Here is a 22,498-nt window from a genome sequence, read left to right on the forward strand (position 1 = left end):
TTGCTAGTAGAGTGTTTCTTTTGCCAAGTTTTTTAGCATGTACGAAGCCCATGTCCCCGCTCCCTTACTTAAGCAACTTCAGAAAATTGTGTCTTGTTTTTTCCCTGTAATTAACAACAGCTTCGCTCTAGAGTACTCAAATAACAACTAGACAGGTCTGGCAGTAAATGGGACTATGGACACTGGGTGCTCCCTAGGATAGCAACAAGCGTGGGTGGTAGCGACACACCCAGGAAGGTGTAAATGGGTGGCTAGCGAACACACCCTGCAAAATAAATGGGGCGGTTAGCGGACACAAACCCCAAAGCACAACCACTACATGTAAGTGGGGCGGTTAGCGGACACAAACCCCAATGCATGAACTTGGGCGGTTGGCAGACACACCCAGAGATAATGAATGGGGACAGAAACCCTTGGGCGGTAGCAGACGCCCAGTGAATGATTAGGGGTGGTAGCAAACTCACCCAGAGAACGAAACCCCCCGACCCAGTACTTGTAGGTAACTAATAATAAGGTGGGATAAGGGACCCACCCAGCCTGCCACGGGCGATAGCTAAGTGGAAGGTGTGCACCCAAATATAGCCCCAAATACTGCCAGGAAAATAATAACATTTGCAACATTAAAGAGGTCTACATTGTCCTGTGCTTGGATCCCAGGATTGCAGTGGAGTATTATGGGTAGCAGCTAGTTGGGCAGGGACTGACTGGAGTATTGAAGCCGGTGTCCTGATATACTGGGTGTAGCAGTTGCTGGACCATCGGCCAAGTGTTTGAATAAGCCAGGGGGGCAAGCCGGCCTCTGCAACGGTAGTGGCAGCCCCAATGCGGAAACTGTGAGATGCACGAAAGCGCTGTTCTTTGAGACCTGATACACAACAGATGGCTAAACTGATAATATTCGGATACGCACATGCATGCAAACCTAAACGATCTAGGAACAATGACATGGGTATGAGTGCTGATATAAATAGCAAGTTAATGTAGCTAACAACGTCCATTGTTCCAATAACAAGTTCCTTAGAATGTCCGTAACGCACTATGACAACAAAATGGTAACTCTGCGGTCACACCATAGTGATAAGCAACACAGTTAAGCTCTTTGTAGTTAACTGTACTTTACAAGTAAAGTGGGCATTTACATTTGCTGGGGGTGGTGTCGGGTACTTCTTTGTTGTCCAAGAGTTAATAGACCATCTCCGAGATTAGTTGAAGGATTTATGATCATGTACTGTAGCTGGTAAAATGTGTGGGAAAAGATGCAGTGTGTATAGCTTTCAACGGTATTGTTGTTGTTGTTGTTTTTTTAGTTAGTGCATGAGGAATTAGCTTTACAGTGGGCACTGGCCAGTGGACCTCTTGGTTCTTTTTTGACCTCATGGTAATGTTTCAGATTTGAAATTTACTGGCGGCAATCTGGGATTACAGTACATCCTAACCACCGCTCTGACTAACAAAGCCTCTCCATAATGAAAACCTCTCCACAAAGCCAGAACAATTATGTCTCAGAGACATTTTGTTCAATGGTTATTTTATTTCAGCAAAAACTGCATCGGTATGTGTTGATCCGGGTTGGAGTGTACCTTGAAAGTTCTTAAATATGAAAATCTGACTCCATGGCCAAATTCGTGTTAAAAAGACAAAATAAACATTGTTGTACCCTTTAAAATTGTACTTTTGTCCTGAAACGTCCTTGAAAAGTTTAAAAAAATTTTCCACCAAATAAGGGTACCCTGATTGACTCAGTAAGGTAACAACATCTTACTTGTGAGGAGCAGGTTCCAAACTTTTGTTGCAGCTGGAAGACATCCGATGTGACATGCTTTGCTCTTTCAAATTTGATTGTTGCATTTGCAGTTTAAAAGTATGGCCCAGCACCTTGAGAACACAGACAAGTTCTTCTGGACAAGAAAGAGTCGTTTTCCTGATCAATTCTTGGGTGACATACGAGCCATGGTTAACTCCACAGTCTATGAAATCACCACTAAACTTGAGGTGGGTACTGTAGACACCTGTAGATACAGTAGAACCTCTCCTTACGGGCGCCTCTATAATACGGACACCTCTCTATTACGGACAGTTCACTTGGTCCCTGAGAGACCGAAATCCATATAAAGCCTACCTCTCTAAAACGTGAACCTCTATAATACGGACACTCATTCCTGTCCCCTTGGTGTCCGCAATAAAGAGGTTTGACTGTACAGTAATTAGCCACAATATTGTAAGATGTCATAGCTTAAGAAAAACAGAAATTAGCGAAACTTCACCTTAAGGACTAAAGTATATCCAAAGTATATCCTAAAACATTATTTGTTTGGTGTATTATTAGAGAACTATAAGAAACAAAATGACTGCTCGCGCGTGCGTTGGAAAACCCTTTTTTCACAGTACGAAGAACCTAACTGGTTTTTTCCAGTACAACTAACTGACTGCACAAATATCTCGTCATATTTGTACTCGTTTCCAGATTTGGATGATAAAGTGTATGTACTAACGGATATTCTCAATGTTGTTTTTTGCAGGATTTTGTTCTTGCTCAGAGGCTAAACTCCAGCCTTGCCTTCTTCTTGTAAGACCTATTTTCACTGATTGACAGAGGCTTTGTTTTCGAACTTGTCAGACATTACTGTAAAGAGGTATGAAACAAAGCCTTTCAATAACATGTGAACTCTGAACCCATCATCATCAACTAGTGGACCATGAAAAGCAGAAAGTGAAAATGTGGCTCAGTATCTACCAATCACAGGGTGCGAATGCGACCTTTGAGCCCATTCAGCTTAACGTCTTTGTTTTGCCAGTCTTTTTCTGTACTGACTGACAGCAATGAAAAACGGAACCAGTGGTTAAGTATTAAACTTCAGGGCTCATGTGTGATAGAAAGATGAGGCTCGGCAAAATGCGTATCGAAGAAGTGTAAATTAAATTAAAGATGCAGTAAATGGTCTTTAGATGTGAAATGCCACCTTTTTAGCATTCCCTTTATTATCATAGTATTTGTGCTGTGGCAATCAGTGTTATAGAATTTATTCTTATTCAAGTGCAAATCCACATAAATCTATCACAAAATTACAGTAGTTCCAAGACCTTTGTGTTTTATGAGACCATTTAGCACGAAAAATGCTTCATTTTACTCAAATAATCATTAGTATAAATAGAGCTCCACGGTGTAAGGGTCACCAAAAAACAATCATTAAGGATGATGATTCCTAAATCAGAGGCATTTTTGGGCTGTTTTTGACTATGAGAATAAGAAAATCTTAATGAGGGCTACCTGACTCCAAAACGAAAATTTGGAGCTTAATTATCTCTGAAAAATGCATGGTTACCCCAAATTTTCTTTTCGGATTCCAATAACCCTTGCCAAGATCTGCCTTTCCTGCATACAGCTGTAGTTATAAACTGCGCAAAAATATGTCTGTTTTAGGAGGCATCGCTGTTAAGAAACCCGACTTTCCGGGCCATCTCGAGATGCGCAGAACGTATGCGTAGTAGCAAAAGTAGGCACCACTCTTAAAAGAGAGACCTTTTCTGGTCCCGGCTGTGTCTGTAGAACAGGGTTTGGCTGTGCTGTAATCTAAATCAAACTGGTGTACTTTCTTCCCTTTCAGATGCTTTATCAAGGCACCATTGATCCAGAAGCATCACAGCTCACACTCGAGTTCCTGAGGATTGTTTCTCGTCATGAACATTATGTAACTCTTAATCTGCCTTTCCCATCTCCATTGTACCCATCCCCACCCCCCTCCCCTACAAATTCAGTCTCCGCGATTGGCTCTGCGGCCTCTACGTACACAGTGATCATTGGTAACAGCATGGCGGAGCTGTCAACTGCCTTTAGACAGCAGCATTTCATGGCTGGCTTGGTCTTATCTGAACTGGCTTTGGCTTTGGAGGGAGGGTAAGATTTAACATTCTAGTAAATTAAACCTTTTTGTTCCTACAGTCGAACCTCCATGCGCGTCCACCTCTCGTAAGGGACTACCTATCCAAAACACCCAATTTTTCCCAGTCAAAAGCCTATAATTAGAACCTCTCGTAAGCAGGGTTAAGCGACCATACTCATTGTCTGATCTTCATGTTGAATGTATGTACTATGCCACTCAGTGTTTACGAGGAACTGTTGTGACAGTCTAGCACTTGTGGTATTGTCAGACAAGGAATATGTATGCAATGAATTGTCTTGGAATTAGTAGATGTGTGAGACCTGTTCTTGTAAGAGGCCTCCTCTGGTTCAACTCTCATAAGCGACCACTACATTTTGGTGTTTTGGGTGGTCGCTTATGAGATGTTTGACTGTAATTTTGAAAATTCAGACAATGAGAAAAAAAATCTATACGTTTTTATTTAATTAATTACAAAACAAAAGGAATCAGCTTCTTCTTAAGTAATACCCTTTTAACCTCATTAGAATTGATGTGAGTGGTCACACATAGAGTGTGACTACATAGAGTGCAGAACATTCAGGAACATAAACCTCAAATATTCAAAAAAAATTTTATGCACTGTTTCCAAGTTTTAGAATAAAGGGAATGGCATTTGACAAGCGGGTAATACAGTGCATAACAATTTTTTTGTTTTTTTTTTGGGGACATGACCTTGATAAACCAAGCCACAAACACCACAAGAGACCTGATTGCCTGTCACGACTCAGACACTCGTTATGGTGATTTGTCGTGTCGCTCTGCTGTGGCTGCACTTTATCTGCCCATAATTGGTTTAGTTGTTGGAGCGTTACAGCAGCTGCATGGTTATGGCAGCGAGGAAAACTCCAGCATCACTCCAGATGTGGCAATGGCCATAGCTACCTCCAGCATAACAGGTGTCATGGCGACCAAGGAGAGCAAGGGTGACATGGCTTCACAGGTCTGTAGCTTAATACTACTTGATCACTTGCCTTCTAGAGTAGTTTTCTTGAAACTGGTTGTGAAAAGTTATTTTGCGTTTATTTTGGTTTCGCTTTGGTTCATTCTGTGATTGGTTTAAAGGGACACAGTCACCTGGTGCACATGCGCATTAGATACTATTTCTTAGCTGATTTGCATATCACACTTTATCACAAGTCTCGCGCTGAGAACCGCATCCTTTGAAAAATGTAAACAACCTTGTCGAGTCGAAGTATTTGCCAGTCAAAAATTATTATATAATTATATAGTGATTATAGACCTAATGTCATTTTAGAACACTCATTTTCTTGATACCATGGAGAATTTTCTGATGGACTTGTCCAGGGAAAGTCAAACGTCAACGAAAACCTCTGAAGTCGAAGAATCATTAAATCGTTTATTTCGGTATCCGGTCGTGTGAAAAATTATCTTAGCTGTTTCTGCGTTTCACAGTGTTTGCATGAGAAGCAAATTGAGTTCAAATATTAGAGAATATGTCAATTTTAAAACGTAGCGAATCGACTGAGCTGCAGTGTAGCGAAACGACTTTGTAGCGAAACTACCGGTAAGCTTTATTTCTGCTTTCAATCATATATTTTGCTTTTATAATTTCGTTTCTACAACTTCTCCATTATCTAAATTTAGGAACCAAACCCATGTCGTTGCAAGAACGCTTGCTCGACCCGTAGAAAACAAGGTCCTACTGGAGGTTTTCCTTGTCGAGGAGATAATCGACCGTGTAGAGAAGCTTGTCTTCATCTGAGCTCCAAACCAAGCAGCCATGACGCGTAGTTCGAATCGTTTACGAAGATTCCCACCGCACGAACCTTTCGCCAGGTTGAGAAAATGTAATTTTCCAAATATATATAATGTTGATTTGTTCTCCAATGTTTTTGATTGATTTCTCTCGTTATTTTAGTCAACGCAGGCGATTTCTTCCGCCCGGCGCCTTCACGTTTCCCACCTCTTCTTTTCATGTTCCGTTGGAGACGCGATCCATACTGTTTTTAACCAAATATGATAAAATAATATCATAGGATGAGCAAAAGCATACTCAGAAACAGGTTTCCAGTAAAAGATTGAAAATCCAACAAAACACTGGGAAGATTGAAGCGGATTTCTAGATGCCGACGCGTACTTTTGATTTCGGGTTGAGGTGGACGCTTTTCAAAATTGAGAAAAACTAGCGTCCAGGTCAGCGCGGTCACAAAGGTGACTGTGTCCCTTTAAAAATTCGCGCCACTTTCTCAACCAATGAGAAGTCAAACCAAACCACTCGTGATTTACTCGCACACGTTTTCCTGCGTTTGGTGCCGTGTGCATGTATTTGCTTCGAGATCTGATTGTTTCCTTATGTTGTTTGTGTCTGCTGAGACTGGTCAGAGTGTTAATGTTGTTTTTGGCTTTACGCCGTTGTTATACCCCATAGGAACCACATAAATTGTTAAATAAATATTAACTGGATGTCGCTATTGAGTAGGTTCTCATTTTTTACTCAATGTAGGCGCCTTAGGTAAGTTCCCTACCGTACTACGTATAATCCCTTCAAATCAATAATAAATAGCGACCTGACAAAATCCCCTCAACTCCTTTCAGGTACACTACTAATATATTGTGTAGCTTATTGCCAGGGCGCATTGCACAAATTTCAGTGCCTGAAATTAGTAATAAGGATACCATTGTATGTGATTTTCTACGTCTAGACAAGAACTGAAAAGTGTCTGTTGTTTGTATTTAGCGAGGTAATTTAAAAGAAAATCTGTATAAACGATGTCTCCGTATGTCGTGGATGTGTGTAAGCAGTTTCTGCAACAGTGGAGAGAAAAAAAGCGTTAAACAGCTTTTCTCTTTTGCATATCCCCAGAAGAGTAAACCACAGCAGTTAAGTCTGGAGACAACAAGGAACCTTCTGGTGTGCCTGTTATGGGTGCTGAAGAATGTGGACAGTGAAGTGTTGAAGGATTGGTGGGCAGACCAGCCATCCTCAAGGTCTGTTTAACTGAGGGCTGAGTCAGCTTAAGGCATCCCAAGGCCTGTTTCTTACTTTTGATTATTTCCTGAGCACATTAACTTGCTTGGTAGCTCCCAGTAATTTTTGGGTTTTTTTCCAAGTCTCTCGGCATTATTTCACTCCTGGTGTAGTCTAACCTCCTTTATTCAATCCTTTTCCTTTGCAATTCATCTTGAGACAGTTATTTATTCTGTGGTGAGGTGCTCAGCATGTCTGTAGGTTGGGTGTTCAAAGTGTGATTAGAATAACATTACTAAACTGAATTTCACCTTAACCTTAAGGTGATATTTGATGCCTTTTATGTTTTCTTTGTTTACTTATCACAGTCAACTATCGCCTTGCAGACACCTCCCTATTACGGACCCCCCGATAATGCAGACAGTAGCTAAATCCCTTGCAAAAATAGATTACAGACGTTTGACTGGAATCAATTCCCGCTATTATGGACTCTCGCTATTAAGGACACTAACTCGCGGTCCCTTGGGTGTCCGAAATAAAGGGAGTTGACTGTGTAACATATTGTTAAATTAAATCTGCAAATTAATTCACAGAAAACATATTTAAATGGTCTTAACCTAACACAAATGCCATAACAAGCCATAACACAAATGTAGAGTAGTAATGTGCCCCACACTTAGCCGATAGTTCTTTCTAAACCCCATGAAGAGTAAACGCGTTGCTGTGGCTTTGATAAAACATTTTCGACAAAGCAACATTGAAAACTGGTACAGCAAAATCCTGTTTCACTAAGTCTAAAGCTATCTATTTTATCTAGATTGGGCTTGTTACTGGATGTTCTTCGGCTGTGTGTTACTCTGTTTGAGTATGGCGGCAAGATTCAAAAGTCATCACAGTATCCAACTGCACCAAGGCCAAAAGCACAACAAGAGATGAAAGCCAAGCTAGAGGAGATGATGCTTGGAAACAAGGGAGCTGCAAAGGAAATGATGCAGCGTCACAGCAGACTCATGCCAGGTAATGTAACATCATGGAACTAAACTCTTGATTCCTCTTCTCACCATCCAATAGACCTTTATCAGAATAATTTATCAGTTTTGTGTAGGCCAGGTAACAAAAAGCCGATGACACTGTGAGAAATTATCCAAGATTCATGTCAATAAAATAGCGAAGACGTAGTTCCGTCAATTCATAAACTTGTCAGAGAACAGCACACACAAAAGTCTGTAAAATTCTCAATCTTATCTGAAGTATATCTTCAGTTTTTTAAGACAAGACTCTCAAAATTGGCCAGCAGTGTCAGTAGAGTTTTGTTAGCTTGCCCGCATCAAAATTTAAAGTTAACGTGATTAAAAGATTAGTAATATTGTCACCAAGGAGAAATATGCCCCTAGAGCTGTGGACTGTACAGGCATTACAGTCGTCACAGGTATTGGCTCAAAGCAGTCTTTCAGTGTAATTTTGTATGATGTAGTGTGGACTCCCCAAACAAGGCTTCTTCTTGTACGTCTTATGGGCGTTAGCATTTAGTGCTGTTAGGAGTTCCTTTCCAAATTTCCTGTCGGTAGCCTTGTCTCTTTACATTTACTTTCCCTGGAAGATTTAACACTAAGGTATTGATGAACAGAATAGATACCTGAAATAAAGTATTTCCACCTGATAAACAACCTTTACTGTGATAAAAACAGAAAAGGGTCAGTCACCAGCAACAGAATCCAGATTAAGATGGCGTAAAGATCAAACACAATGGAGACAGGCAACTGAACAACAAGACAGGTAGGGTTTGATTCCGACATAAACGGTGCATGTGTGATTATTTTACACAATTCTACATATGCAACAAAAAAGCTCTATATGTATTTTAATGTATCCCCTCAAGTGGTGGGCAAACTCGTATCTCTGGTGATAACTCATTTTTCTGTCGTAAATTTTTTGTAAAAATCTTTAAACATAAAGAGGGTAATAGCTAAGTTAAAACAACGAGACAAAACAAGATAGGTCACCATGCTCATTTAGGAGGAAATTATTATCTATTAATTGGCTGAGCTTCACATCAAGGAAACACATCATGTGTGCTCTAAGCGCACACCGATGACGGAGGGAATTATGTGCAGTAAGAATGCGCTATGCTATTCAATGGAATCACCTTACATGTAAATTATAAATATTCTACCCAGCTGTGTGCTGGTTGCTTGTGTGGGCTTGCAAGCTGTGGGTAGACTTTATGTGTTAGTATAAAATTACAATGGACAAGAATAAATATTTTGCACTTATCTTCACGCTGAATCATGTAGCAGTAAACCGCCATGTTAGACTGAACGTGGAGAGATTAAATAAAACAATGTAATACTGACCTAAGTCTGTATTTCCTTTACCTTCTTGGTAGACTTCGTCCCGAGGCAGAGGTGAATGCACAGGTTGAAGGTGCCCTTGCGGCTGAAGTGAATTCAGTTGTTCTTGATTCATTGGAGCACTTGGTCCAGGTGTGTGACTCATGATCACTCGCTGGTGCATTTAGCAAAGTTCGCTTTTCCTTTTTTGACATTTTTGTTAACTTAAGGAGAAAAGCACCATCACCATCATGAACAACTTTTTAGTGTGCACAGTAAAGGATTTCATCCACAGATTTCAGTAAATGATAGAGGCACATACCATGTCTCGGTTTATGGATCCATGAATATAGGGTTCAGAAAAAACTCCTTTACTGGAGACTACCCTGCTTAATGCCCTTGAGAGTTTCTTTGAAGTGGTTCATTGGGGCTGGTTATCCACTGGTTTGGTATGTACTAAAACAATTATTCACCTCAGTGTCAGTGAATAAGTGATTGTTACACATTTACTTGTGTCCTGTAGACGGTGGCAACATCGGATTCTTTGCGTGTGGTTCTAAGTGGAATTCTCCAAGTGCTGCTACACTGTTTAAACTGCAACCAAAGTGAAAGAGTGCTACAAAACATGTTTACAACACAGAGATCCATTGTGTACAAGGTAAGTTCGAAATGGTATAGTTGACAGATTTATTCACAAAATCACCATATTTATTTATTTACTTATTTACTTATGAACTAATTAGTGGGTCATAATACCATAATTATCTCTGGACACCCATCTTTTTAACATTGACGAGGTTGTTATTCATTATCTGGAGAGCTTGTTATCTGAGCTCTCAAACAGAACGAGTTTCCTATCATAAACTTCTGTTTTCTCCTATGAATTGTTGTTTTCCTCCAATGTTCCAGATAAGTGGGTGCCTACTTTATCTTCAATCCCTATTTTCACAGGTTAGGTGATACCAGCCGGCTCTTAAAAAATCAGAACATGCGATAATGGCATCTCTTTAATAAAGATCCAAACGTCAAAACAGGTTGTTTCAACTGTGTCACAAGTTACATATTAAATGGATGGATGATCGTGACCTTTATTTAAACAGGATAAATGTTAATTACAAAGCTTGTGGAGGCCTGTTTATAAAATAGAGTTTAAGATTAACGCAAAAGATAAAAGTTACAGCTACCGCTCTGTCTGAAGCGCGTGGAACATCAAACTTGACCAGCTGTTGAATAGCAGAGTGCTCAATGTTGGTGCATATGTCATTCCAAGGTGTATCACAACTGTTCCCTGAACTGCTGTTTGAAGATGACACAGAACTCTGTGCAGACCTGTGTTCCAGGCTCCTGAACCACTGCAGCTCGGCCATCAGCAGTATTCGAGCCCAGGCCAGCGCATCTCTTTATCTTCTGATGAGACAGAACTTTGAAATTGGAAATGTAAGTCTGCAGTAAAATTATAACTGGAAATAACTATCACTGATTGAATCAAAGCATGCCCTCTCACGCAAAAAACAACCTAATGTCGCGTTAAACATTTGAAGTTTCTTCATAAAGTTATCCGAACTTTTGTATCCGTCACTGTCAACGAGAAACGAGTTGGTTTGACAGACATTTCTTCCACTGAGTTTCTTCCAATGTTATTTTGTAGCGTCCGTGTTCTTGAAATAAACTGTATTTATTAAAAAAAAAAGAGTTTAATTAATTTAAATGCTTAAGGTATTTTTCCCAGGTTTAACACAGAATCGTTGAATTTAGTTGCATAAAACTTACTTGAGGGCCCAAGTTTGTGTAAAGAGCTGTTGAAATTTAAGTTTCCTTTCTTTTGTTTATGTTATTTAGAACTTTGCTCGTGTCAAGATGTAGGTTACAATGTCGCTGTCCACGCTTGTTGGAACTTCACACGTTAGTTTGTACTATATCTTGATATCAAACAACTGTCATTACAGTTTTGAGCCATAAGACATGCAAACGAGGCAGTTTAACAAGAGAATATTTGACCACAGGCTCAATAGACCGTATTCGTATTCTCGGTATTGAACTGGAACTAGCTTGCACACGAGGCTTCTGCGGGGAAATCTTTTCACATGCAAATAGTTTCTAATATATTCCCCCGCATAAGCCTCCATTGCAAGCTTGATCCAGTTCAATACCGAGAATATGAATATGGTCTATTGTAGTAGCAGCACTCCGTATTTGTAGAGGTTGGTTCGAGTGACGAGTTGTTGAAATACAACCGTAGCCTGCTGTTTCTCTTGTAATTTAAGGTTGTTTTTTGTTTCAAGTATATTTTTGTCAACCAGTTTGATTTTGTCAGTTTGATTTTTGTCAATCAGTTTGATTTTATCTTTCTTTGCCCCCTCCCCCCCCCCTTTTTTTTCTCTCTCTTTTGTAATGAATCTGAGACGAAGAAATTAAAATTGAACTAGCTAGTTAAACTGAAAATTTTTGAACCAAATACAAATTTCACATTTCCGCTGCTGTTCTTGCAAACCTTTAGGGACTTTTTGTAGAAACACTGTTACAACTGGAAAATTACCCCTTGAAAATATACTATATTGTTCGCTATAAGATAAATTGAGTGACGTTATTTCTTTTTAGATATCCCAAACTGAAAGAGCAGAGCCTGAGCTGGTTATTTTTGTGGTTTTGTAATTCTCCTCAGTTATTTTTTGCAAATAATTCAATGAAAACCTGTAGTCGTACCGTGGATGATTTGTTTAACATAAACCTGCATCACCGAGTGCGTTTATACAAACTACAGTCTGTGAAGGCTGACTGAATGTTGACTTAATGTTACATTTAGTGAAGAACATCTCCGGCGTTCACTGAAGACAATCATAACTTATGCTGAATCTGATCAGGAGCTGAGAGCAAGTACTTTCTCGGATCAGGTACAGAAACCACATGTGAATGGTTTTTATACAGCTCTAGGTCATTTAAATAGGTTCACGTGACAAACATCTTGCATACTGCAAGGATTTGAAAAACTAAAATTTGAATGTTGGTGAGTGGTATTTGTGAAAGAAATGTGATGTTATGTTTAGTTTTGTTGAATACTGTGACTGGTGAACATGTTTTATCAACCTATTAATCTATTTTAATGGCACTAGCTCACATGAGTCTCCTAATCAAAAGTGCTTTCCAAGTTGCTTAGTTGGTAAGCTGTGGCCACTTAATATTTTTGTGTCCATTATTTGGTATTGGCCAGTTGTGTTTCGGTTGGACTCAGTTGCGCAATAATCATCCGTCTTGTGTAACTAACGGCATTGTTTTATCTTGAATATGACCCACACAGGTCAGAGAGTTGGTGTTCAACCTTCACATGATTCTGTCAGATACAGTCAAGATGAAGGAATATCAAGAGGTAGTGTTTATTTGTTGTGTTGCTATTAGAAATAAGCTCAAATAACAAGTTTAATTTGCATTGTATTTTCTTTATCTTGAGGATAGAAAAACTGAATTGAATAGATTTAAATCAAGTTGAATAATGTAATTTAATGGAATAGAGTTAAATCAAGTCGAATAGAATTAAATTAAATTAAATTATATAGGGATATTAAGTGGTACTCTTTTTCAACTTTTGTATTTATGCAGGATCCAGAAATGTTGATTGATCTGATGTACAGGATTGCCAAAGGGTGGGTATCCTGGGTGTGCAGTATGTACTCATTTATGTGCTTCACCCTCCCTACCCCAACCATTCTTGTTTGGAACTGTCCTCAGTTGTTCAAGGAGTAGACCACTTTATCCAGTGGATAAAATGCATTAGCTGGAGTACATTTTCTTCGTTTTTTGGCGACTTATCCGCTTGATAAGCTTACCTGCTCGTTGAGGAACTGAGGTAAGTACTCTCCAGTGGTGCTGTTTGTTTTGCTGTACAAGGTAGTTCTAAGTTTTAATTGTACGACAAAATCCTTATGTCTGACCATTGAAAGGAGGTTTTTGAAACTGCTTTATTTATTTATTTATTTATTTATTTATTTATTTATTTATTTATTTATTGTAATGCTGTACAATTAAGGTCATTCTACAGACGCTTTCCATTTTTGTCATCAGACCTGATAGGGCTGGCCAGTCTGTTAATAAAATGTGTCATTTGTGAAGGACTGGCTCGAAACATTCTTCAAAATGATACATTCCGAAAATAGCATGCACCGTGTAATTCAAAGAAGTGGCATGTAAGCAGTCCTTCTGCAAACTGACCGCTCCGGCCATCCAGACCTGACAATTGGAAAGCGCCTTAACATTGAGTGTGCTTGCTTTGGATGAAATCTTTAAGAGTGTTAATGAAGCTGGGATGCGCTGCTGTTTTGAGTCGTGATTTTGGAACATTACTTATGTTTTCTAAATGATGTTTATACCTTGCAGATATCAAAACTCGCCGGATTTACGACTCACTTGGCTATACAACATGGCTGCCAAGCATGGCGAGGTACAGTTTTTGCTGACTGATAGTCGTAAAGTCAGCAGTGCGCCCGAAGCACATAGGATTGTTTTATTATTATTATTATTATTATTATTATTATTATTATTATTATTATTATTATTATTATTATTTTATCTATTTATTTGCCGTTATCATCCATTAGGAACTCAAGTTCCTGAATAATAAAGCGACTTAACCCTCTCACTCCCAAGAGTGCCATATGGCACAGGAAGTCATTGCGTGCCCAATATTGGGTCAATTTGCATCAAATTTGGACACCAAACAGATCTTGGAGAGATCTGCACAATGGAAGCATACAATCTTAGCCCCCTCCTACATAAGACATGATTAACCACCCCTCCATTTTTTTTTTTAACTTTTTCCTCTTACACTTTTAAGACCAAGTCACCATTTGACAAGAAACTATGTGCTGAGATCTGCAAATTAAGCTATAGTTTAGGGGTATACCCAGTGTATACAAGAAGTGAGATGTATTTTAAGGTTTATATTTTCTCGTTTTAAACACTTTTCATTCTTTTCTGTTACTTCCTTTGTCTTAGCTGGAATGATTTATACAATGCCCCAGATAAAACCTTTTAATTGGTGTATTACAGTTGGTGTAGGGGTTCACAGTTGCCGTTTTACAAAAATACGACAACTCCCATGAGAGTGAAAGGGTTAAAGCACTTAAAGCTTCCCCTACTCCCCTACGATAAAAACAATACTATTTTGGGATCTAATTTGGCTTCACTAACTAAGGGCCAAAATGGCCTTAATTTTACGGGCTCTAACGCACCTAAGGGCTAAAATGAGTCCCAAGGTAGGCTTCAACTGGTTTTTGTCAGGTCCAAGTTATGGAACAAAGTTTCTTGTTTAGTAAAACAACAGGACAGGAGAGAACAGGTTTAAACAAGTAAGAAGTGCCAATCATGAAACTTCCTCTCCTTCGTCATTCTGAACTGATTTTTCAAGACAAGTTTGAAAATTTCAAGATATGAAAATGGCATTGTGAGTGAGTCTTGTATGCATTGGTTTTGAGTGACGAGAGTTGATTTGTTCTTCTTTACTCTGTTTGGTAGGTTAATAACCATGTTGAAGCAGCCATGTGTACATTTCGTATAATTTTCTTTAAGGATGAGGAGGGCATTTGTACCGGAAAGTACTTTTGTGAAAATGGCTTGGTGTCCCTTCTGGAAAAGGCTGCCACTACATTTTTCCGTGCTCAGCTGTTTGAGTGTGTAAATGAAGTCTACAAACTACTGATACCTACACTAGAGGCCAGACGTAACTACAAAAAGCTAACACACGTTCATCAGAAACTTTCAGAAGCCTTCAGTAAGATTATACAAACGGTAAGGGATTCTAATTCATCTGACCTATACCCTCTCCTCCGCAGTGGTCCTCCCCATCCCACTCCACCCCCAGCACACAATTTATACATTTGCGTACCTTTTGTTTTGAATGTGATGCAACTATTGAAGTTCCTTAGACCACTGCAAGCCAGGAGATTCTTCCCTCCATGTAAAGTATTTTATTGATGTAGACTGTTTTTGTGTGACTTCATAGGAAGGAAAGCGTATGTTAGGGACATATTTCAGAGTTGGATTTTACGGATCAAAATTTGGCGACTTGGATGGTGAAGAGTACATTTACAAAGAACCGGCCATCACAAAGCTGCCAGAAATTTCACATCGTTTGCAGGTTTGTTGACAGTCCTTAACAAGAACTTAAGAAAAAACAAAACAAGAGTCTACCAAAAATACTTTTTGGGGTGACTCAATTGCCAGTAAATCCTTAAATTATTCCAAGAAAAACGTAATAGAAAGATTTAGAATTTTGTTTACGCTAAACGGCAAATTGCAGAAATGACCATGTGAACATGTTTATCCTATATTTGCCGCTCGCTGTTTCCAGTTTCTCAGTAAAATGGAGTAGTTTGGGTAATCATCAAAGGCCAGAATTATTTTGTACAATTCTAATCTACGTACTCCTTTTCTCAAGAAAACACAAATGCAAATATCACGTTGGCCGTTTGACAACTATTCCCAAGCGTGACTGAAGAGTTGAACACGTGTTTGCCATGAAACAATAGGCCATTTCCGAGTTCCTGTGAACCTCATTATGAAAGGGAGGCTAAGTGCAAAGTTTTTGTTATAAAAATTAGTTGTCATCCATATGCAAACAAAAATAATCAGTTTCACATGAAAAGCTTTTGCACTTAGCCTCCCTTTCATAATGAGGCTCACAGCAACTCGGAAATGGCCTATTCAGCTAGTGGTCAGGGCGAGATTTCAACTTGGGGCATCCAGAATTTAACTAACCGCTAGTCTACTCTTATTCCCTGGCGTTCAGACCTGATGCTTGCATCTCACAGATGACAGTCAAACCAGTTTAAATTCTCATAGATTCTCATTACACATGTGATGTATGTGGTATAACAGCACCTATGCTGTTTAAGGTGGTTCTGACTTTTCATTCTGTGTAGGAAGCACGAGTTAAACGCTGCTGTTTGTTTTTGCAACATTTGGAGTACGGTTGGGAATGAAATTGTTCCATTGCCTTTGCGCTTATCCTTGCAACTGTCAAATTTAAACTCTGTTTGTTTTCAGGCTTTTTACGGAGAAAAGTTTGGACCAGATGTCATTGAAGTGATAAAAGATTCCAATGCTGTTGAACAGGACAAGCTTGATCCAGATAAAGCGTATATTCAGCTAACATTTGTGGATCCTTACTTCGACGAATATGAACTGAAGGACCGTATTACATACTTTGACAAGAATTTCAACTTAAGTATGTTCTTTTTATTCTGCACCAGGTACTTAACGGGATAGGTTATAGTAGCATTGTTCTAGTGTAGAAATTATGCTAACTTGCTGTTAGGTAATGGAGCGAGTGCACTGAATTTGTGCGTTTCTTATGCAGTGGTGAAATATTAATTAAATTTTTGCCTGTGTGCTTAGCCTGTGCTCAATGTTCCGCTCTTCTCAACCAATTTTTGTTCAGAGAGTGGCCAGCTGTGTAGAGGCTACTGTGTGATTAGCTTTTAGTCAATCCCTGCAACATTAGTATGGACGCTTGTAGGTGCTCTCCGGCATGCGAGTTGTGAGAATGCAACATGCGAATTGTAAAAGTCTGACAATTGTCTCCAAACCCACTGCGGATATGGAGAAAGTGAGTGCTACACTGTCGTATCTTCATCAATGTTTAATTTGTTAATTTAAGTCACTTAGACTGCATCTTAGTCAATCTTTGGCCAAATTTAATTTGCTTGTTTCCTGTACTCCCTATACTTCCCTTTCGTTACTGTCTAAATTTGATGACAGTTGTGATAAGTTAAAAAATTTATGTTCTGATGAAATGAAATATGTTGTTGTTGTATTACTAGGGAGATTCGTGTATGAAACACCATTCACACCAAGCGGTAAGGCACATAGCGAGTTAGTAACCCAGTACAAGAGAAAGACCATCTTGACAGCAGCTGCCAATTCATTCCCTTATGTCAAGACCCGAGTCAATGTTGTACATCGTGAACAGGTCATTAGTTGCTAACTTGCTTTTCATGGCAGACAGTAGTGGTTGAGGGGGGGGGGGGGGGGAGGGGGAACTGAACAATGATATTCTGTGGGAATGAGGAATGGGTTCATGACTCCGCTGACGAGAAATGTTTTACAGCGAGGCGTAATGTTCGTCATTGTGGTTGAATCAGACCTGTTAACATTTATCACCCTTTGACATAGTTTGCATATTAACTTATCAGATGTGTGCTTGTCAGTTTTCTGGCTAAACTGGCTTTGTGTCGGTCTTCTCGGTAAGCAACTCAGTCATGCCTCTTCTCCTCTCTTGTTCTCAAACTCAACTGCTCTACATCGCTTGTTTTATGCTTTGTAGATTGTGCTTAGTCCAATTGAAGTTGCCATCGAAGATATGGAGTTACGAACCAAAGAGCTTCTGAGTGCAATACAACAGGAGCCTCCTGATCCTGAGATGCTACAGATGGTACTACAGGGCTCTATTGGTACTACAGTTAACCAGGTGTGTTACTTGTTCACTCTGTAAGGGTGAATTTACTTTTCTTTTTCACCTCAACGTTTATTTACTCATTTACTCAGAAGTTTAGTAGCTCGTTTCGTCGCTCGCACACTCATGCATGGTACATATTCCTGCAGGCTACTCTTTTCGGAGTCATTTTGTCCCGGCTTCCCAGCCGTTACCAGCTTCCTTGATCCTACTATTCGTGGTCGTTCTCTATGGGTACCCGCTCCCCCTCTCATCCTGAGTCCCACTCAGGCCTTCACCTTGCTGACGGTTAATTTACCTTAAATATTTATAGTCTTTGTTCTCCTTAGGTTGCTTTTGAAACTCCACCCCCCCCCCCCCCCATCTAACATGTCACAGTTGTCACAATTGCAATTGCCGATTTGTCTTACATAGCATTTCCCTATCCTAATAGCACTTCATTGTCAGTACCAATGATGTCCAGCATGTTCGCAAGAATTAAGACAATTGGTAACATGTTAATGGTGTCAATTTATGGACCGGTTGCAATATTTGATTATGTTTCTCGGCGGCGGGGTCCATTGGAGAAAGCTCTGGTGTTTCTTTGTCACAGTCAGGATTCTAACGAAGAAGGCGAATCTCAGATGTTCACCAGACACCATCACAGACTGAGGCTCTGCTTCAAAGAGTTTGTCAAAAGGTTAATATTACTCTACACATAGGCAGTTTGTTGCATTGGGATCCATGATTTGAGCCAAGTTTATAAACGATAGTTGGGAAGTTATTTCACATTTCCTTACACCATATTAATATGATATATGTATATAATTTATTTAGTTAATTTAAAGTTTTATAGGTATTTATTTTTATTGTCGTAGTGCCTAAGTTAACCATATAGTTTTCTAGTTAGACACTAGTCTTCTTTAGTTACATTTCAAATGTAGACATCTACATACATACTGAGCACATACACTTATTGTTGAAATAAGAAGGGTGTTTCAAACACAAATAATAGTTTGCAAGCACGTGTTGAGAATTCTGTTGTGCGGACACCGAAAAACATCAAACGTGGTAACATGTTGACAAACTATTGGCGAGAAATGACAGCTGGTCTCTCGGAATCTTGCTAACTTTTTTTAGCAATAACGTCATTAACAGAATCGCAGTTGTTTGATGAATGAGCATTTGTCAAACATGTTCTACGCTTAAGAAAAGACATGGAAAAATTACTATTGAACTGGTACCTCCACTTGTTATTGTGCGTTCCTTCTGCGCATCACTGGATAGTCTGACAAACTTGAGCTATTTGAGGATGGTGCCTCTTTATATTAACTCTTTTTGTGTGGTTTATGACTTCTCTGGGAAAACATAGTTCAACAAGGGCTAGTGGAGTCCAAAACGAAAATTGAGGTAACAGAGGCTTATTCCGGCTAAACGTTACATATGGCGTGGTTCCCCCCAAATTTCTGTTTTGGGTTCCAATAGCCCTTTGTCAGTTTGTGACTAAGCTTTCCCCGTAATAATACCTTTGGGTAGGAGCTACCGTCCTTGATGAAAGCAGTCCAAACACACATCCAAGTGTATCACCTAATTACTCTTAATCCAAAATGTTCTCTTAGTGTTCTTTTGTTGGTCGTTCATTTCAGATGCGGAGATGCACTGCAGAAGAACAAACATCTGATTACTGTTGATCAGCGTGCCTATCAGAAAGAGTTGGAAAGGAATTACACAAAATTAACAGAACAGCTTGAACCTCTCCTTAAGAACAAGTTTGGCACTCTGCGAGGATCCATGAGACAAAAGTGCAGTATTGTTTTCTCCCATTGAAACGGGGACTAAAAAGCAACCTTTATTTGGCACGAAGATTTCACATGCATTTGTCCCCGCACATTATCTGTTCCGAGAAGCAAACAGTTTTTCCAAAGCGAAAGAATTACGCAAAAGTTTTAATTTTTAATACCATATGAGAGCTACTGTGTTTATTATCCTTCAAATATTTTAGCTGAAAGCGCATTGGGTGTACTTTTGGGTATTAGAGTTCTTATTTGTTCAGTGGTTTTCAGTCTTGATGTTTAGATAACGAACCTCTTGAACCACTGCACTAACGTTTTGGAGTTTTCCAGAAACACTTTAGACGAATTTGCTCTCCTCATCTGTTCCAACAGCTTTGTTGCACTGAAGTAACTCTAACTTTTAAAAGCGGGGGAATATCATCTTGTATTGCCAATTTAAGTGGGGACATATTGCCTCACGTGACGGATTTCGACCAATCACAGACAAGCAAAAATATTTCTTTGATTTTTATAAGCAGTACTTTCCTGTGATAATGTCTTACGTCCTACAGAGTGGTTCTAACCACTCAAACGAGTGCTATTGAGCAGCTGTTTATTATTTTATACGCTGCACCATGTGGTTCTATTTTTTAGTTGGATTCAATTCTGGCCACCGTTGTTCAAAGAGCAGATAACTTTATCCACTGGATAAGTCGCTATCCAGAGGAGCAAACTTACTCCAACCAACGCTTTTGGCAACTTTTACACACAATCCCATATTTGAATTTGACATATGCTTATACTGTATTCACAAAGTGTAGGGCTATCGGGGAAAAGGTTGCACACATTTATCGGCCGGATAGCAAAGTATCCAGTAGATAAAATTATCCACGCTTTGAACAACTGGGGCCTTAAGTGTACCCATGAGAGCTATTGGGCAGTACTTCCCTGAACATGTGCTACTATGACCGTTTATCGAAGAGAAATGCAAGAATTTTTAGTTCTGAGCTTGGCCACAGTTGGGAGTGGTGCCATCTGTGATCAGGTGCTCTTTTCGTAGCTATTGCCTTTCTTGACGGTCTGGACAGCGAGCTTAAGAAACAAAGGAGAAAGAAATCTCGAGAAAGAACTCGGGCCTCGTCGAGTGTGTTTTGCTCCTCCAAGTGATTCCTTCTCCCTCTAGGCTATCAAGAAAGGGAATGCTAGCAATGTTGCGCTCTTTTTTGCATAGGGTAAGTTCCTCCGACGGCCAACTGTCTAGAAGACGTACTTAGCAACATGCACATTTTGTGTTGAGATAATTATAGGGCTTATGGTAACTTTTTGTTGTTTTGTTGTTACTGTTTCAGCGAAGGATCTGCTTTATTAAGGAAAATCTCAATGAGTTTCAATACAGGACACAGTGTAGCTTAAAAAGCAAAGGAAACTATTCTGATCTTACATTTCTGGATTCAAGAATTGTAACGTACTCCTGAAGACTGCGCCAAAACAGGAAAAAAAACCTTGGCCGCCTTGAAACTGAGAGGATAGTATTCTGTTCATGTTGTCCTTCAGCAGCATGGTTTAAAATATATAAAAACTGTTCAATTGAGGCCTTACACTGCTGTTTAAAAACTAAAAACTAAAATCCGAGCTTTCACCGATCAACGGCATCATCAGGGATGAGAAAATATTCCGCGCGCGCTATATATATATATATACAAAGAGAGTGTAGGGTGAAATGTGTAAAAAATGTGACGAATGTGTGAAAGCTATAGAAATAAACTGCGAGCGTTATACAAGGTTCTGATGATGGATTGTAGTGTCTAAAATTAAATATTAAAATAGCAGTTCCGCAAATTCAAAACATTCCTCTCGGGAATTGAGTGTCGGCTTGTATTTTCTGATATAAAATGCTTCGTAGAGGCGTAGAGTAGCGGGATCGTTTTCGCTCATAATAATTTTTGGTCGTTGTTCTGGCAGGAAGAGATGTGTTTTTTGACGGAGGAGCTATCGTTACGGATATGTTCTCTTACGCGGTCATGGATGAAGCGTGTTGTGCTACCAATGTAATGTTGATCACAGCTGTTGCACGTAAGCTGGTACACTGCATTTCTTCGTAAACACAATCCAGTGTTAGCGATGGGGCATTTGTCTCTGGTGCATTTGCACTCCGTGGAGGTGTGGGATAGGGCTTGTCTGAGCGTGTAGGACTTGTGCGCAACGCGTACTTGGATGTTTTCCTTTCTAAAAATGTTAGTGATCTTGTGATTGAGTCGCTCAAAAATGTAAGGGATCTTAAGGTACGACCACTCCGTGCCTGTAGGCTGAGAGTTGTGTTAAAGATTTTGTGGGCATTTAGTTTGCTCTATACTATTCTCTGGGTAACTGTTAAGGCGGAGGATGTCATCGAATGCGCCCAGGAGTTGTTTTGTGGATGCGTTTGAGGAGCATCTGTCTTCAATGCGTTTTCTCTCGTTGCGAATGAAGTTGTTGACAATACAACACCTGGGCGCATTCGATGACATCCCTCGTAAGTCAGTAATAACTCACAAGTAATACCTGCTCATGCTCATGTGTTACTCAAGAGTAATAACTGCTCATGCTCATGCTTTACTCAAGAGTAATAACTGCTCATGCTCATGGGTTATTCAACAGAAATAACTCCTGATGCTCATGCGCAACTCATAAGTAATAACTGCTTATGGTCATGCTTTACTCAAGAGTAATAAGTGCTCATGCTCATGCGGAACCCATGAGAAATAACTGCACATGCTCATGCGCAACTCATAAGTAATGACTGCTGATGCTTATGCGTTAGTAAAGAGTAATAACTGCACATGCTCATGCGCAACTCATAAGCAGTAACTGCTATGCTCATGCGTTTCTCGCGAGTAATAAGTGCTCATGCTCATGCGCAAGTCATTAGTAATAACTGCTCAGGCTCATGAGCAACCCATCAGTAATAACTGCTCATGCTCATGCAGAACTCATAAGTAATAACTGCACATGCTCATGCGCAACTCATAAGTAATAACTGCTTATGGTCATGCTTTACTCAAGAGTAATAAGTGCTCATGCTCATGCGGAACCCATGAGAAATAACTGCACATGCTCATGCGCAACTCATAAGTAATGACTGCTGA

At 39.6% G+C, this 22,498-nt stretch overlaps 1 pseudogene across 1 annotated transcript in view; it reads left to right on the forward strand.

Moving 5' to 3' along the window:
* LOC146477057 (dedicator of cytokinesis protein 7-like) overlaps window positions 1-21,156 on the forward strand; it is a 46,193-nt pseudogene extending 25,037 nt beyond the window's left edge. Inside the window, exons 19-42 of the transcript XR_014865521.1 lie at window positions 1,308-1,378; window positions 1,855-1,992; window positions 2,520-2,633; window positions 3,606-3,893; window positions 4,582-4,860; window positions 6,745-6,869; window positions 7,667-7,866; window positions 8,538-8,625; window positions 9,236-9,332; window positions 9,703-9,841; window positions 10,450-10,616; window positions 11,019-11,089; window positions 11,983-12,070; window positions 12,475-12,543; window positions 12,774-12,817; window positions 13,548-13,611; window positions 14,685-14,957; window positions 15,172-15,306; window positions 16,215-16,395; window positions 16,991-17,139; window positions 17,494-17,636; window positions 18,176-18,301; window positions 19,248-19,403; window positions 20,723-21,156. The product of XR_014865521.1 is annotated as a dedicator of cytokinesis protein 7-like (transcript). The remainder of the gene's footprint in view (window positions 1-1,307; window positions 1,379-1,854; window positions 1,993-2,519; window positions 2,634-3,605; window positions 3,894-4,581; window positions 4,861-6,744; window positions 6,870-7,666; window positions 7,867-8,537; window positions 8,626-9,235; window positions 9,333-9,702; window positions 9,842-10,449; window positions 10,617-11,018; window positions 11,090-11,982; window positions 12,071-12,474; window positions 12,544-12,773; window positions 12,818-13,547; window positions 13,612-14,684; window positions 14,958-15,171; window positions 15,307-16,214; window positions 16,396-16,990; window positions 17,140-17,493; window positions 17,637-18,175; window positions 18,302-19,247; window positions 19,404-20,722) is intronic.
* The last annotated feature ends 1,342 nt before the right edge of the window (window positions 21,157-22,498 follow it).

This window comes from Pavona decussata, unplaced genomic scaffold (genome assembly GCF_977016875.1).
Source record: "Pavona decussata unplaced genomic scaffold, jaPavDecu1.1 SCAFFOLD_72, whole genome shotgun sequence".
Lineage (NCBI taxonomy): Eukaryota > Metazoa > Cnidaria > Anthozoa > Scleractinia > Agariciidae > Pavona > Pavona decussata.